This window comes from Rattus norvegicus, chromosome 6, assembly GCF_021556685.1.
Source record: "Rattus norvegicus strain SHRSP/BbbUtx chromosome 6, alternate assembly SHRSP_T2T, whole genome shotgun sequence".
Classification (NCBI taxonomy): domain Eukaryota; kingdom Metazoa; phylum Chordata; class Mammalia; order Rodentia; family Muridae; genus Rattus; species Rattus norvegicus.
Window position 1 is genome coordinate 12805960 of NC_141539.1, and position 15716 is coordinate 12821675.

Sequence of the window (15716 nt, forward strand, 5' to 3'; positions counted from 1 at the left end):
GATTTGCTCTTCTAAAAACAGAAACTTTCGGGCTTGTTTATCCAAAGGTCTTCTGTTTAGGAACAATGTCACCAGCACTATCTGTGGGAGTGGTGGTTTGGACCTGGCAGAGGCCAGCCTGGTCTATGTAATGAGCTCAGGCCAGCGAGGGTTATGCGGTTGAGACTCTGGCAAAATCAATAATTAATTTTTTAAAGATTTGTTTATTTATTTAATGTATGTGAGCTCATTATCACTTTCTTCAGACACACCAGAAGAGGGCATCAGATCCCATTACAGAGGGTTATAAGCCACCATGTGGTTGCTGGGAATTGAACTCAGGACCTCTGGAAGAGCAGTCAGTGCTCTTAACTGCTGAACCATCTCTCCAGCCCCTTAAATTAATTTTTTAAAAAGAGTAAATGATTTGCTGCGTTTGGGCAGACCTAATTTTCCTTTGCTTCTTTGCAGTAGGTGACTTTTACACGTGTTCTCAGTTCACCTTACTCTTTACTCGTTTGAATCTGGTTCTTGCTTTGTGACCTAGGCTGACCTCAGGGTTCAGATCACCCTACCTCAACTTCCCTAGAGCTAGAGGCACAACATCACAGCTGTGGAGAGGCTGGAAAGGGAGCTCGCCAATTAAAAGTCCTTGCTGTTCTTGCAGAAGACTGAGAGGTCAGGTCTTAGCATTGAAAGGAGAATTATATGAATTCTAGGTTTAGAGATACAAAATTAAAAGAATAAACCCCAAAAAGCCACAGACCCAGGGCTAAGCCCTGCAGCCAGGACTAGCAGGCCATAAAGATAAAGGAGCACAGGAAACACTGTCCAGGCAGGACTGGCAAGCCATAAAGAAAAGGAATGCAAGAACCAGCCTGAGTTAATGGGACTGATTCATGGGACGTCTGGCAGGAAGACATCTCCCCCCAGCTCACTCAGGGCCATATTTCAACTAGGTGTCCTCCGGCCCCTGATAAACCCCTGACTTCTAGCACGTACTCTTTCTGCTTTGTTCTCACTGCTATGTTTGAATGAGCCAATTACATGTAACCACGCCAAAAACCCCTAGCTTTCTCTATATAAACCTCTGACTTTTGAGTTTCGGGGCCGACACCTCTGTCTCCTGCGCGGGATACCTGTTGGCCCGGAGATCTCTGTAATAGGTCTCCGTAATAAACCTCACCTTTGCTTATTACATCCAAAATGGTCTCTCTATGTCTGGGGTCCGCGATTTCCCTCGACTTTAGAAAGGGTCTCTCTACGTGGGATCTTTCATAATGGGGGCTCGTCCGGGATCTTTGTGACCACCCCAGACTCCGAAGACCCCTTGGAGGTGAGTTGGATGTTTGTCTGAGTGTCTCTGTGTGAGCGGCGCTGCATTCGTCAGTCTGTGTCTGTCTGTGTTTTGGTTCCGCCGTGTGTGTATATATGTGTGTCTCGGTACCGGTGGAATCTCACTCTGGTCAGTACTTGGAGAGTGGACGTGGAGTCTCACTCTGGTCAGTACTTAGAGAGTGGACGTGGAGTCTCACTCTGGTCAGTGCTCAGAGAGTGGAAGTGGAGTCTCACTCTGGTCAGTGCTTAGAGAGTGGACGTGGAATCCCACTCTGTGTCTGTGCTAAGAGGGTGGATGTGTATTCCTGCCCTGTGCTAGGAGAGTGGATGTGTATCCCCACTCAGTGCAGCTGCCTTTGTGGTTCGTGAGGACCCTCTGGCTGCGGAAGCGGAGGACGCCCCTCGGCCCGCAGGCTGCAGCCCCTGGAAGACGTTCCACGGGCGGAGAACAGTCGGAAGAGCCCGGCTGTGGGCAGTCAGGAGGACCTGACTGTGGTTTTCTGGAACAAAGGAGACAGAGTGCTCCTTAGTGTCTGCTGTCTGTGTTCTGTTTCTGTGTTTGGTGTTCTTTTTCTTTGCCATGGGGCAGACTGTGATAACCCCTTTGTCTTTGATGGTGGACCATTGGACAGATGTTAGGACAAGAGGACACTCTGAAATCCTGTTGGGAGGTGGAATCAGATGGTCCATCTCATCCCAAAACCAGCTAAGGTTAAGCTACAGTTTGGGCCAGGTACTGAAGGTACCAGACATCTGTGGAAATTGGTTATAAGATGCTTTGTCTTTGTCTCGTTTGTCTGGTTTGTTTTCTGTGGTATTGTCGAGTGTCTTTTTGGCTTTTGTTTCGTTTTTGAATTTAGACTGACGACTGTGTTTAAAATCTTGGACTGACGACTGTGTTTGAAATCATGAAACTGTTTGCTTTGTTCGTCAAAGAGTTTTACTTGGTCCTCTTGGTGCTTAAGTTAAGAGTTAAAAATAATTTGCTTGAGAAAAATTGTTTTCTGCCAGGGAGTTTTGTCTTTCTCTCTTGAGCCTCCTCCCCAAGGAAAGAGGCCCCTCCCTTTACTCCCCTTGATCAGCCTAGCTGCTGTTAACAGTTGTGTAAACAGACATTAACAAAAACCTTGAGGACAAAACCGCTCATAAATAAAAAAGTTCCCCAGATTAGGCCTCCGGTATGAAACAAGTATAGTGAGTAAGAAACTTAATTTTATGGACCCCGCTCTAGTGGCGGTGTGTTGGTTGATAGCCAACGTTAATTTTTTAAAACATAGTGTTTTATCTGTGCTTGTGCTCGCAACACACAGTAGGGGAGAGCGAAACTAGCTGCGGAGCTGCTGCAGCGAGCATGGGGACTTCTCAAGTCTCACCCAATTTTTCTGGCTCTTCAGGAGCTGTTTAAAAGGAAAAGGCTTAAGGTAAAAAGAAACACTATAGAGAGATTTCTTAGTGAATTACTATACCTTGGTTCGAGATCTCTGGGAATCTCATGGTGGACAGCTGAGATAAGCTGGAAAAGGATTTAAATTTTGCTTGGGAGCAAAGAATCTTAAAGGCGGAGTTTCAGCCGGTATGGCACTTAGTGCGTAGCTGCCTAAAAGATCAGAAATGCTGTCAACAGGCTCTAAAAAAGGGACAGGCTGTGTTAGAAATGCTACAGGAAGAATGATCTAAAAAAGGCTGAGAGTAAGGTGGGGGAGGACTCTAAGGCAAACAAGAGCAAGAAAGGAATTTCTGACATTTGCTCACAGAAGGAGAGTGCTCATTAAGAGAAGTTCTTTAGGGAGCCTGCCTTATCTGCTGGCCCTATTCCAAGAGAGGAGTCAGTCTCCAGCATTAAATTACTTTTCTCACTGGTCATCATTAACATGGAGAGTGCCTTTGGTCCTATCCCCACAGCAGCCAGTTCCTGCCCCTGTGGTCAAAATGCCCCAGGTTGGGGGACAAAAAGAGCCCCTAAAATAGTTTCAAAGAATCTACAACAAACTGTAAAGAACTTTGTTTTGTTTTGTTTTGCCAGTCAAGAAATGTTGTTTGCCCTCTTCAGTAGACCTCTACTCTCAAGATTCTCTTGTTTTCTCACCATCCCATTTGAGATGCTTGTTAGTAACTGTTACAGGTCTTCTTTACCACCGAGGAAAGACAAAATCCTACTAGAGACCAGAGAAAAATGTTCCAGACCCGGATGGAAGGCCCTCACTTCTGCCTGTTGACTTCAATACGCCTAAAGGTAGGGAGTGCCAGGTCTGCTGCCAGGCTCCAAGGGTGGGTCTCTGAGGGGCTAAAAAATGCCCCACCAATCTGGCTAAGATAAAGAAAGGATATAAAGAGAAAGTTACAGAAATTTAAAGGGTTAAGTTAAGTTGCTGAGAGTTAGTACAAGTTACAGAGAAAGAGGTAAAAAGAGCAGAAAGCTAAGGAAGAAAAGAGACAAAAAGAAGAGGAAATTAGAGAGCTAAAGAGAGATAAAAGACGAGAGAGGAACATATACTGGCCACAGTAGTTAGGGAACCTAGGAAGATAGTACCTGGCAACAGAAGAGAATTCCTGGCTAAAGATCAGTGTGCCTAATGCAAAGAAAAAGGACACTGGGTCAGGGACTGCCCAAGAAAGAACAAGAGGGGCCACTGGAGAGCTTCTTGGTCCTAGAGTGCTGGCTATGTACAGAGATAGAAGGGAAGTGTGGATACAGGGACCCAATGCTCTGTGCTCCTATGCCCCCCCCCCCAGTGGGCCAATATCTAAGGACCTTGAGTACAAGGGGCTACTGACAACGAACAATACCTATGGACTGCCCGAAGAACAGTGGACCTTGGCGTGGGCCGGGTAACCCACTAGTTGATAGTCATCCCTGACTGCCCCTATCCCTTGCTCATGAGAAATTTGCTGTCCAAAATGGCTTGCGTGGGCTGAAATGGCTGGGTGAGTCCATGTGTATGCATATCTGCAGACTGTGTATGTGGAGCTTAAGACCTGTCTCAGTGCACCAGTACCTGATGCTAGGAGATGTGTGGCTCAGTGCTTTTCTGCCTGGAACACATCACTCCTGCCAGCCGGGCACTACTCCTGAGACATCTGATCAGTTCCAGGTTGGAGACTACAGCTACATACAACGACACGGAGCCCAGACACTCGAGCATCACTGGAAAGCACTGTACCTAGTGCTGCTGACCACCCTGACAGCCATCAATTCTCAGCCCTCACCAGCCACATACTAATTGTTGGGGCTGAGAGCTGAGACCTAGAGGGACACTCAGCATGTTTGCCCTGGGTTCCATCGAGATAGGTGTGGGAATAGGCTTGATTTCTATTGCAAATGATGTAACATTACATATGTTAGTACTCCTAACACTTCTTGGGACTGTGCCTCAGGGATCACAACCTGTATAAGTTTAGAAGTTCTGAAAGACAGTCATGACCTTGGTGTCTAGGTTCAGATAGTGTCCAGATTAGAATCCTGATGCTAAAGACATAGTAAGACACAAAAAAAGGAGTTGAGAATTACTTAGGGCTAAGGCTATCTAGGTGCTGCAAGGGCAGCACAAGGACATCTGCTGTTACAATGCAAGGCTTATAGAGAACTGCCATTGACTCAGATATAAAAAGAGTGAAAGACTTTTTAGCTGACCTCCAAGAATACCTAACCTCCCTCTCAGAGGTAGTCCTTCAGAATAGGAGAAGATTAGACCTGATATTCCTTAAAGGAGTCTGTGTGCTACACTGAAAGAAGAATGTTGCTTCTATGTAGACCATTCAGGAGTAATTAAAGACTCCATGAATAAATTTAGAGAAAGGTTAGATAAAAGACAGAGAGACAGAGAAGCACATCAGGAATGGTTCGAGAGCTGGTTTAGTAGATCTCCTTGGATGACTACTCTGATATCTTCCCTATGGGACCCTTCTTAGTTTTGCTTCTACTTCTGATTATAGGTCCATGTGTGTTAAAGAAACTAGTTAATAGGCTTGACTCCTACAAAAAGATAGAGACGCTTAACAAGGTTGGTTTGAGTCTTGGTTCACTCAGTCTCCCTGAATGACTACCCTACTCTCTGCTACAGCTGGGCCATTATTAATAATTTTCTTGGTTTTAGTTTTTGGACCCTGCGTGACAAACAGGTTAATTGCTTTTGTTAAAAATCGAGTGGGTGCTGTGTGGTTGATGGTTCTGAGACAACAGTACCAGTCAGTTAGGACAACTGGTGAGACCAAATACGAGACTTGATATCAAAATTCTAAGATTAGAATTATTTAGTAGAAGGAGAAGGGAATGAAAGGAGAATTATACGAATTCTAGGTTTAGAGATACAAAATTAAAAGAATAAACCCCAAAAGGCCACAGACCCAGGGCAAAGCCCTGCAGCCAGGACTAGCAGGCCATAAAGATAAAGGAGCACAGGAAACACTGTCCAGGCAGGACTGGCAAGCCATAAAGAAAAGGAAAAGGAATGCAAGAACCAGCCTGAGTTAATGGGACTGATTCATGGGACGTCTGGCAGGAAGACATCTCCCCCCAGCTCACTCAGGGCCATATTTCAACTAGGTGACCTCCAGACCCTGATAAGCCCCTGACTTCTAGCACGTACTCTTTCTGCTTTGTTCTCACTGCTATGTTTGAATGAACCAATTGTATGTAACCACGCCAAAACCCCCTAGCCTTCTCTGTATAACCCTCTGACTTTTGAGTTTCGTGGTCGACACCTTTGTCTCCTGCGCGGGATACGTGTCGGTCCGGAGATCTCTGTAATAGGTCTCTGTAATAAACCTCGCCTTTGCTTATTACATCCAAAATGGTCTCTCTGTGTCTGGGGTCCACGATTTCCCGAGACTTTAGAAAGGGTCTCTCTTCGGGGATCTTTCAGCATCTATGTAAGATAGTTCACAACTTCCTATAACTCAAGTTCCAGAGGACACCATGCTCTCTTCTGGCCTCTGAAGATACACATAAATAAAAATAAAGCCTGAAAAGGGTTCACTGTTTCTGGAAGGAACAAGACTTGAAAAAAAATCTTAAAATTTGTGTGTTCCAGATATCAAGACAAAAATAGAACTCTCTTGGGGCTGGGGATTTAGCTCAGTGGTAGAGCGCTTGCCTAGGAAGCGCAAGGCCCTGGGTTCGGTCCCCAGCTCCGAAAAATAGAAAAGAAAAAAGAAAAAAAAAATAGAACTCTCACCTTACAGGGAATAAGATGGTTTACTCTGGAGCCATTTTAAGTGACCATGCCCTGAGAAGCATATTTAGGTTAACCCAAATTCTGTGTTCCAAGATGAAGGGAAGGACCCCTAGTGGCTTTTGCCAGCCTTACACCCACCACCTCAAGTCAAAGTTAGGCCAAGTTCTATTCTCCTCCTACAGTTCTCAGGAGGAGAAAATCCTCAGAATGTACTGACAGTCACCTGACCCTCTGGTGCCAGACAGAGTTTGAATGCATGTCACATGCTTGCTAGCCAATAGATTCAAAGGTCAATATGCTTAGCCAAAAAGTTTAGACTGTAATCTTGCTGATGTAACTTGTACCCTTAAAAAGGATAAAAACTGCTTGTTATAGCCATTTGGGGTCGCCTTCTAGTCACTTACCACAAGCAAGAGTTGACCACAACACATCAGAAAAATAAACCTCTTGCATTCGCATCAAACTTTGTTCTTGTGTTTCATTTGGGGGGTCTCCCAGTAGTTAAGACTCACTTCGAGCCTCACATTTGGTACATGGGCTGGGAAGCCAGACCTCCCTATGAGATCTTGAGGAACGGTGGTCAGAGGAACAGCTCGAGCTTGATATCAGGTACTGAGGTTGTCCGTATCCTTGTTGTCTGTCTTGCTTTTGGCTTGCTCTAGGGCATCTGTAAGACTTAGAGAGCCTCTGGTCTGGTGCAGTCAAATTGCAGCTGGCAGACGTGCATTAAGGTCATGACCATGGGGAGTCTGGAGGATACCTCACGCTGTCCCACTTGGAGAGAATCAGGAGGACTCTGCTCCTTTTGGAACCTGTTAGGCTGGATACCAGTGTAAGCTGTCTGAGTCACCTGTTAGACTTGATACCAGCAGGAGCTGAACGAGCCACCTGATTACCTGGTTTCTGCACCATGGCAGGGGTGAACTGTCTGTGGGTTAATTGTCTTTCTCTGTGTTCTTGGACTTGGACTGATGTTATTTTTGGACATGGGACAGACTGAATCTACCCTGTTAAACATCCTAGTTAACCACTGGAGGGAAGTTGGGGAAAGAGGAGAAAACTGGTCAGTAGTAGTAAAGAAGCAGTTTACTTCTACTTAGCTACTCTCTGCTCCTCCAAATGGCCCACCTTTGGAGTAGGGTGGCCACTGGTAGGAACCCTTGATTTGCAGGTGATCAAAGCAGTAAAGACTTTTTAGACCAGGATCCCTTGGGCACCCAGACCAAGTGCCCTATATAGTTACCTGGAAGGATCTAGTGGAGGACCCCCCTCCTCCACACCCTAGGATAAAAGCCTGAAGGTATACCACCAGACTCCATGGGCAGGTCTCAAGGTGGGTCGAAGGATGACCCACCAATTTGACCAAGGTGTGTGAGGTTAAACAGGGACCAGAAGAGTCACCCTCAGCCTTTCTAGAGTGGCTTATGGAGGCATTCTGCCCATATACACCCTATGACCCCAGCAGAGAGGAGCACAAAGCTACTGTGACCATGGCTTTTATAGACCAGGCTAGGAGAGATACCAGGAAAAAGCTTCAGAGGCTAGAGGGACTACAGGGTAAGTCATTGAGGGATTTAGTGCAGGTTGCTGAGAAAGTCTACCATAACAGGGAGACAGAGAAAGAGCAGAGAAAGAGAAAGGAAGAAGATGAAAGGGAGATGAAAAAAGAAAAGTGAAAGAAAAGGAATTTACAGAGAATCTTGGTTACAGTAGTTAGGGAAAGCAGAGAAGAGAGACCCCAACCCAAGAGAGAAGCAGTGTGCATATTGTGAGGAGAGGGGCCCCTGGGCCCAAGAGTGCCCCAACAAATGGAAGCCAGGGGCAGAAAATCCCAGGCGTTGGGAAAAGTACCTCCAAACAGTGAAGATGTTAGCCCTGGAATAAGACAGCGACTAGGGAGGACAGGGTTCAGACCCCCTCCCTGAGCCCAGGGTAACCATGAAAGTAGAAGAGAAACCCACCCAATTCTTGATTGATACTGGGGTCCAACACTAAGTCCCCCTCCAAGCTGGGCCAGTCTCCAGAGTGGGGAAAAACATGGGTCCAAGGGGTCACCGAGACTAAACAATATTCATGGACTACCAGAAGAATTTTGGACCTGGGCATGGGCCGGGTATCCCCACTTATTCATGATCATCCCTGACTGCCCCTATCCCTTGCTCAGGAGAGATTTGTCATCCAAGATGGGGGCTCAGATCCATTTCTTCCCGAGGGTCCACAACTGAGGGGGCTGCTGAAGAACCTGTCCAGGTCCTTACTCTTAGGCTGGAAGACAAATACAAATTGTTTGAGACCAATACCCAAAAGACAAAAGCTTGGTGGCTGGAAAAATTTCCTTTTGCTTGGGCTGAAACGGCTGGGTTAGATCATGTGTTTCTGCAGGCTGTGTATGTGGAGCGTAAGACCCAGGCTGATCTTGCCTCGGTGTGCCCATAGCCAATATTGGGGGAGGCATAAGAAGGGATTAAGCCACACATCTCCCGGCTCCTCTACCTTGGGGTGTTCTGTCTGGAACACACCAATCCTTCCAGTTAAGAAGCCAGGCACTAACAATTATCGCCCAGTCTTGGACTTAAAAGAGGTTAAACCATAGTAGAGTGGCTGACTTCCACCCTACTGTGCCTTACCCCTATACTGTTTAGTTCTTTACCACCTTCCAGAATTTGGCTCATGGTTTTAACTTGAAAGATGCTTTCCTCTGCCTGACCTTGGCACCCCAAAGTCAAGAATACTTTGCCTTTGAATGGTAAGACCCACTGGCCAGCTGACATGGACTAGACTCTCCACTGGTTGGGCTCAATCTGGCTACCTTACTACCCAACTTGGAGCCACCACAGCACAAGTGTTGAATGCTGGCAGAAGCCCATGGGTGGAGGAAAGACCTCTCCAACCGACCCCTGCCAGGAGCTCTGGTTTACAGGCAGGAGCAGTTTTCTTCATGAAGGTCAGAGATGAGTGGGTGCTGCCGTGATGAACCACACAAATGTTGTCTGGGCAGGCTGAAACTCTACCCCCCTGGCACGTGGGCACAGAGTGTGTAGCTCATTTCCCTTGGAACTTGGGGCCAGCAAGAAAATTAACATCTACATGGATAGCAGGTATGCCTTTGCCACAGCCCATGTCCACAGGGCTATATACCAAGAGAGAGGACTGCTCACATCAGAGGGAAAAGGAATAAAAAGCAGGAAATCTTGGATCTCTTGGATGTCTTGATGAAGCCGGCAACTATGAGTATTATTCATTGCCCAGGACATCAGAAGGAAAGAGACGCAGTGGCCCAGGGCAATAACCAGGCAGACCAGGTGGCTTGAGAAGTGGCTATGCAGGAGCCTATCTGGGTTATGGGCCTGCAAGAAACACCCTCTGGGAACTGGGATTGGACTAAGGGATGGCCTCACTTACAATATACAGCAGAAGGAAAGGCCCAAATTGCTAACCACCCCACCCACTATTACTTAGAAAAGGAAGGACAATGGCACACTCAAGAGGGGAAAACTATACTCCCCAGAAAACAAACAAAAGACTCCTTTGGCCAAATGCACAAATGGATTCATTTAGGATAAGAAGCTCATCCACGCAGTCAAGGGATCTAAGGTATATGTCATGGACCTTAGGTTTTTAGCCAGAGAGACAGTAGAACACTGTAAGGTATGTCAGCAAGTGAGTGCTTATGGAGCCAAGAGCAAACAGGGCAAGAGACCTAGGGGAGAACGTCCTGGGGTATATTGGGAAGTTGATTTCACAGAAGTTAAGTCAGGAAAATATGGTTACAAATTCCTCCTAGTGTTTGTAGATTCTTTCTCTGGATGGGTTGAGGCTTCCCCCACCAAGCAGGAAACAGCTACTGTGGTAACCAAGAAGATATTAGAAGAAAATTTCCCGAGGTTCGGAATGCCCAAGGCAATTGAACAATAGTTCTGCTTTTGTTTCTAAGGTAAGTCAGGGATTGGCAAAGATACTTGGGACTAATTGGAAGCTCCATTGTGCTTATTATCCCCAGAGCTCAGGGCAGATAGAGAGAATGAACAGAACCCTAAAATAGACCTTAACTAAATTGACCTTGGAGACTGGTGCTGACTGGGTGGTGCTCCTTCCCCTGGCCCCGTTCTGAGCCTGGAACACCCCCTACCATTTTAACCTGACCCCTTTTGAGATCCTGTTGGTACCCCAGCTTCCTTGGTGTCCACTGGGCCCTCCCTGGAGGTATCCCAATTCACTGAGAGGAGGAACCTCTTCTTGAGGCTCCAAGCCTTTCAGTTAATACAACATGAGTTTTGGCCCCAACTGTCTGCCTTACATGCTCCAGAAATGCCAGAGACCCCCTCACCGTTTCCAGACTGGTGACTGGGTCTATGCCCAGAGGCATCGGGCATAGTCACTGGAACCCTGGTGGAAGGGACCCTTCCTGATATGGTTAACCACTCTGAGGGTCCTCAAGGTAGACAGTATTGCAGCCCTGGTGCATGCATCCTATGTGAAATCTGCAGACACCCCATTTCCCAGGGACTCCTGCTGCCCCCATATGCTGGTACCTTAAACCTGGACTGTGGTTTCCACTGGAACTGAAGGCGAGGTCGCCTCCCTGGCTTTTTTTTTTTTTTTTTTTCCGGAGCTGGGGACCGAACCCAGGGCCTTATGCTTGCTAGGCAAGTGCTCTACCACTAAGCTAAATCCCCAACCCCCGAGGTTGCCTCCCTGACTGCTATCAAACCCCTCAAAACCTGGTGGCCCGACCTCACTTTTGACCTCTGCCAGCTGGCAGCAGGACTTGACTGGTGGGACGTCCCCATCCATGACAGGAGTGCTGGAGGAAGAAAACTGCTCTTATGGGAGGAAGAGGACTCTGGGCTGGGGGTTGGGGCAGCAGTAAGTTGTGCATTCCCTGCATAGAGGTGTCATTTGTGGGAGCCCCCCACTTACGTTTACCTTACGTTAGATGGAAGAAACGGGGCAGAAGTTCACCAATATGGGGGTCCAGACCAGTTTCATTGCACCGCCTGGGGATGCGAGACTACAGGAGACACCTACTGGAACCCCTCTTCCTCTTGGGACTTGATCACGGTAAACAGAAATTACACTACTGAGGAGCCCTACCAGGGGGACCGAAGAAATAGGGATACCTTGTGAGCAAACGCCATCTGCAACCCAATAATAATCAGATTCACTCAGAAAGGCAAAGAACCAATGACATGGCTAAAGAGAAGAACTTGGGGACTCAGATTGTACAAATCGTGGGATGATGGCCAAGGTGAGAGAAGGGCTAGCCAAATGGGGAAACGGAAGAGAGAGAACAGAGTCAGGGCTGCTTAGAAGCTCAGTTTAACTCGTCCCCTTGGCCCTTCCTGTCTCCTTTCTGCTTTCTGACCCTCCTAAGTATAAGCAAGCAGCTGTCTCTTACTCCTTCACTAAGGAGCCCTCTGCTGCCACACCTCGCTTTTCTAGTTCGGCTTTCTGTTCCTATGATAAAAACCCTGACCAATGGCAACTTGTGGGGATGAGAAGGATTATCTGACTTATGGGTTATGTAGTTCACCGTTGAGGGAAACCAAGGCAGGAGCTGAAGTGGAGACCACAAAGGAGTGCTGTTTTCTCTCTTGGTTCCTCTGGCCTGCTCACCTTCTTTCCTTTATTACTCAGGAGTCCCCATCTCCTCCCCCACACCTTCCCAACCCCACCACAGTAGACTAGGCCCTCCTCCATTAATTAACCGTCAGAGAAATGTCCTACAGATGTGTCCACAGGCCAGTCTGACAGAGGCAATTTTTCAACCAAGTCTCCCTCTTCCTGGGTACATCAAGTCGGCAACAGCCAACCACACACACGCCCACAGTGATGGGCCGTAGTCTCTCGGTACCATGACTCCGAGCCAACCTCTTTTCTCTAGGGTGGCTTCTTGTCAGGTATTCGATACCAGTGAATGAGGTCACTCAGTAACCCCCTGACCATGTGGTTTGGTTCTTTTGGTTGTTTTGTTTTCTTTTCTTTTGTTTTTGAGACAGGGTCTCTCTCTATGATCCTGGTTGTTCTGTAGCTCACTCTGTAGACCAGGCTGGCCTTGACCTCACAGAGGTCACCTGCCTCTGCCTCCTGAGTACTCGGATTAACGTCCTGGGCCACCAGATGTGGCTGACCATGTGGTTTATGAGCTTCTGGAAATGGTTTGCAGGAGGCGCTTGGAGGAATTTGTGTCTGTAAACTAGAGTGTCTCCGAGATGCTGCATGAAGAGCTCAGTGTCCTGTTCTGGTGGGCGCACAGAGAACTAGAATGCTGACAGACATGGAGGGTGAGAGCCAGGCTCTGGAGTTTCAGAGGGGAATAGGGACTCTCCAGGGAATGGGGTTGTGTTATAGTCTGGTGAAGAATCTGGCAGGGTTTCATTTGCATTCAGAGAAGCTGAATGGGACTGAATTAGAAAACAACAGACTAAGTTGTTTGTGGAGGGAATTTCAAAACAGGACAATATCCGGGCCGTGGCGTGGTTCTTGCTTAATGCATTTTCCCAGATTGCAGTGCAAGAGTGTAAAAACCACGTGGCAGAAAGCTGAGGAGCTGAATCCTGTCCCCATTTAAAAGAAAAGATTTGCTTATTGTATGTATGCAAGTACACTGTCACTGTCTTCAGACTCACCAGAAGAGGGCATCAGATCCCAATACAGATGGCTGTGAGCCACCATGTGGTTGCTGGGAATTGAACTCAGGACCTCTGGAAGAGCAGTCAGTGCTCTTACCCTCTGAGCCATCTCTCCAGCCCCTCCTATCTCCATTTTTAAGATGGAGTTGCCTAGCCTGGTCTTGAACTCACTGGCTCAGGTGATAATCCTGTGGCAGATGGATGTCGCTTTGGCCAATTGGTCAGGTTTTTTTCATCAATCTATTCACAAGGGCAGAGCCCTTAGGACCCGGTGCCTTCTCCAAAGCCCACTCCCTGGACACCATTGTTGTAGGGAGTATGTCTTCAGCAAATGGATTTGAGGAGGGGACACTGGAACCAAAGCTCCAGATGCACCTAGCATTGGTATCAGAATGGAAAACCGATGGAGTCCTTGATGTTTTCAATATTAAAGATTCTTTCCAGGTTCAATGGAGCAATGTGGTGAGATGGACTTCAGGCTCTTTAATAAGGCCTGGCACTCGCAGCTTGGGGAAGCAGGAGGCCAGGAAACTTACTATATTCATAAACCTTAGCTTGTATAGGTTTCCGAGCTTAGAGAGTGTGGGTCTCTAGAGAGTGAAGGAGATAGGATATCAGGCAGTATTCTTGGAAGCTGATGCTGCTGTCCCACCCTCCTTTGCTGCTGTCACATGCTAAGAGTTTTAGCAGTTAGGGACAGCATGGATAGGATGTAAGGCATGATTGCTCCCCCTCCACAGGGGCAGCCTCTGCGGTTTAGCATTTGCCCATTGGCTAGATGAATACCGATGAGACTGGAGACAGTAGGTAGGTGATGTGGGGGGTTGTAGACAGTAGGTAGGTGATGTGGAGGGTTGTAGACAGTAGGTAGGTGATGTGGGGGGTTGCAGACAGTAGGTAGGTGATGTGGGGGGTTATAGACAGTAGGTAGGTGATGTGGGGGGTTGTAGACGGTAGGTAGGTGGTGTGGGGGGTTGTAGACAGTAGGTAGGTGATGTGGGGGTTTATAGACAGTAGGTAGGTGATGTGGGGGTTATAGACGGTAGGTAGGTGATGTGGGGGGTTGTAGACAGTAGGTAGGTGATGTGGGGGTTTATAGACAGTAGGTAGGTGATGTGGGGGGTTGTAGACGGTAGGTAGGTGATGTGGGGGGTTGTAGACAGTAGGTAGGTGATGTGGGGGGTTATAGACAGTAGGTAGGTGATGTGGGGGGTTGTAGACAGTAGGTAGGTGATGTGAGGGTTTATAGACAGTAGGTAGGTGATGTGGGGGTTTATAGACAGTAGGTAGGTGATGTGGGGGGTTGTAGACAGTAGGTAGGTGATGTGGGGAGTTGTAGACAGTAGGTAGGTGATGTGGGGGTTTATAGACAGTAGGTAGGTGATGTGGGGGGTTATAGACAGTAGGTAGGTGATGTGGGGGGTTGTAGACAGTAGGTAGGTGATGTGGGGGGTTGTAGACAGTAGGTAGGTGTTGTGGGGGGTTGTAGACAGTAGGTAGGTGATGTGGGGGTTTATAGACAGTAGGTAGGTGATGTGGGGGGTTATAGACAGTAGGTAGGTGATGTGGGGGTTGTAGACAGTAGGTAGGTGATGTGGGGGGTTGTAGACAGTAGGTAGGTGATGTGGGGGGTTGTAGACAGTAGGTGATGTCGGGGGTTTATAGACAGTAGGTAGGTGATGGGGGGGTTGTAGACGGTAGGTAGGTGATGGGGGGTTGTAGACAGTAGGTAGGTGATGGGGGGTTGTAGACGGTAGGTAGGTGATGTGGGGGGTTTATAGACAGTAGGTAGGTGATGTGGGGGGTTGTAGACAGTAGGTGATGTGGAGGGTTGTAGACAGTAGGTAGGTGATGTGGGGGTTTATAGACAGTAGGTAGGTGATGTGGGGGGTTGTAGACAGTAGGTGATGTGGGGGGTTTATAGACAGTAGGTAGGTGATGGGGGGGTTGTAGACGGTAGGTAGGTGATGGGGGGTTGTAGACAGTAGGTAGGTGATGGGGGGGTTGTAGACGGTAGGTAGGTGATGGGGGGTTGTAGACAGTAGGTAGGTGATGGGGGGGTTGTAGACGGTAGGTAGGTGATATGGGGGGTTGTAGACAGTAGGTAGGTGATGTGGAGGGTTGTAGACAGTAGGTAGGTGATGTGGGGGGTTGTAGACAGTAGGTAGGTGATGTGGGGGGTTATAGACAGTAGGTAGGTGATGTGGGGGGTTGTAGACGGTAGGTAGGTGGTGTGGGGGGTTGTAGACAGTAGGTAGGTGATGTGGGGGTTTATAGACAGTAGGTAGGTGATGTGGGGGTTATAGACGGTAGGTAGGTGATGTGGGGGGTTGTAGACAGTAGGTAGGTGATGTGGGGGTTTATAGACAGTAAGTAGGTGATGTGGGGGGTTGTAGACGGTAGGTAGGTGATGTGGGGGGTTGTAGACAGTAGGTAGGTGATGTGGGGGGTTATAGACAGTAGGTAGGTGATGTGGGGGGTTGTAGACAGTAGGTAGGTGATGTGAGGGTTTATAGACAGTAGGTAGGTGATGTGGGGGTTTATAGACAGTAGGTAGGTGATGTGGGGGGTTGTAGACAGTAGGTAGGTGATG

General features: G+C 47.8%; 1 long non-coding RNA gene across 2 annotated transcripts in view; it reads left to right on the plus strand.

Annotated features, from left to right (window-relative positions):
* The first annotated feature begins 943 nt into the window (after positions 1 to 943).
* LOC134479271 (uncharacterized) overlaps positions 944 to 15716 on the plus strand; it is a 31188-nt gene continuing 16415 nt past the window's right edge. Inside the window, exons 1-2 of one of the 2 annotated variants that reach the window (XR_015622661.1) lie at positions 944 to 3550; positions 4404 to 6788. This is a non-coding gene — a long non-coding RNA (uncharacterized LOC134479271). Of the gene's footprint in view, positions 3551 to 4403; positions 6789 to 15716 lie in introns of those variants that run through there. The other variant, XR_015622660.1, reaches the window with a different exon arrangement.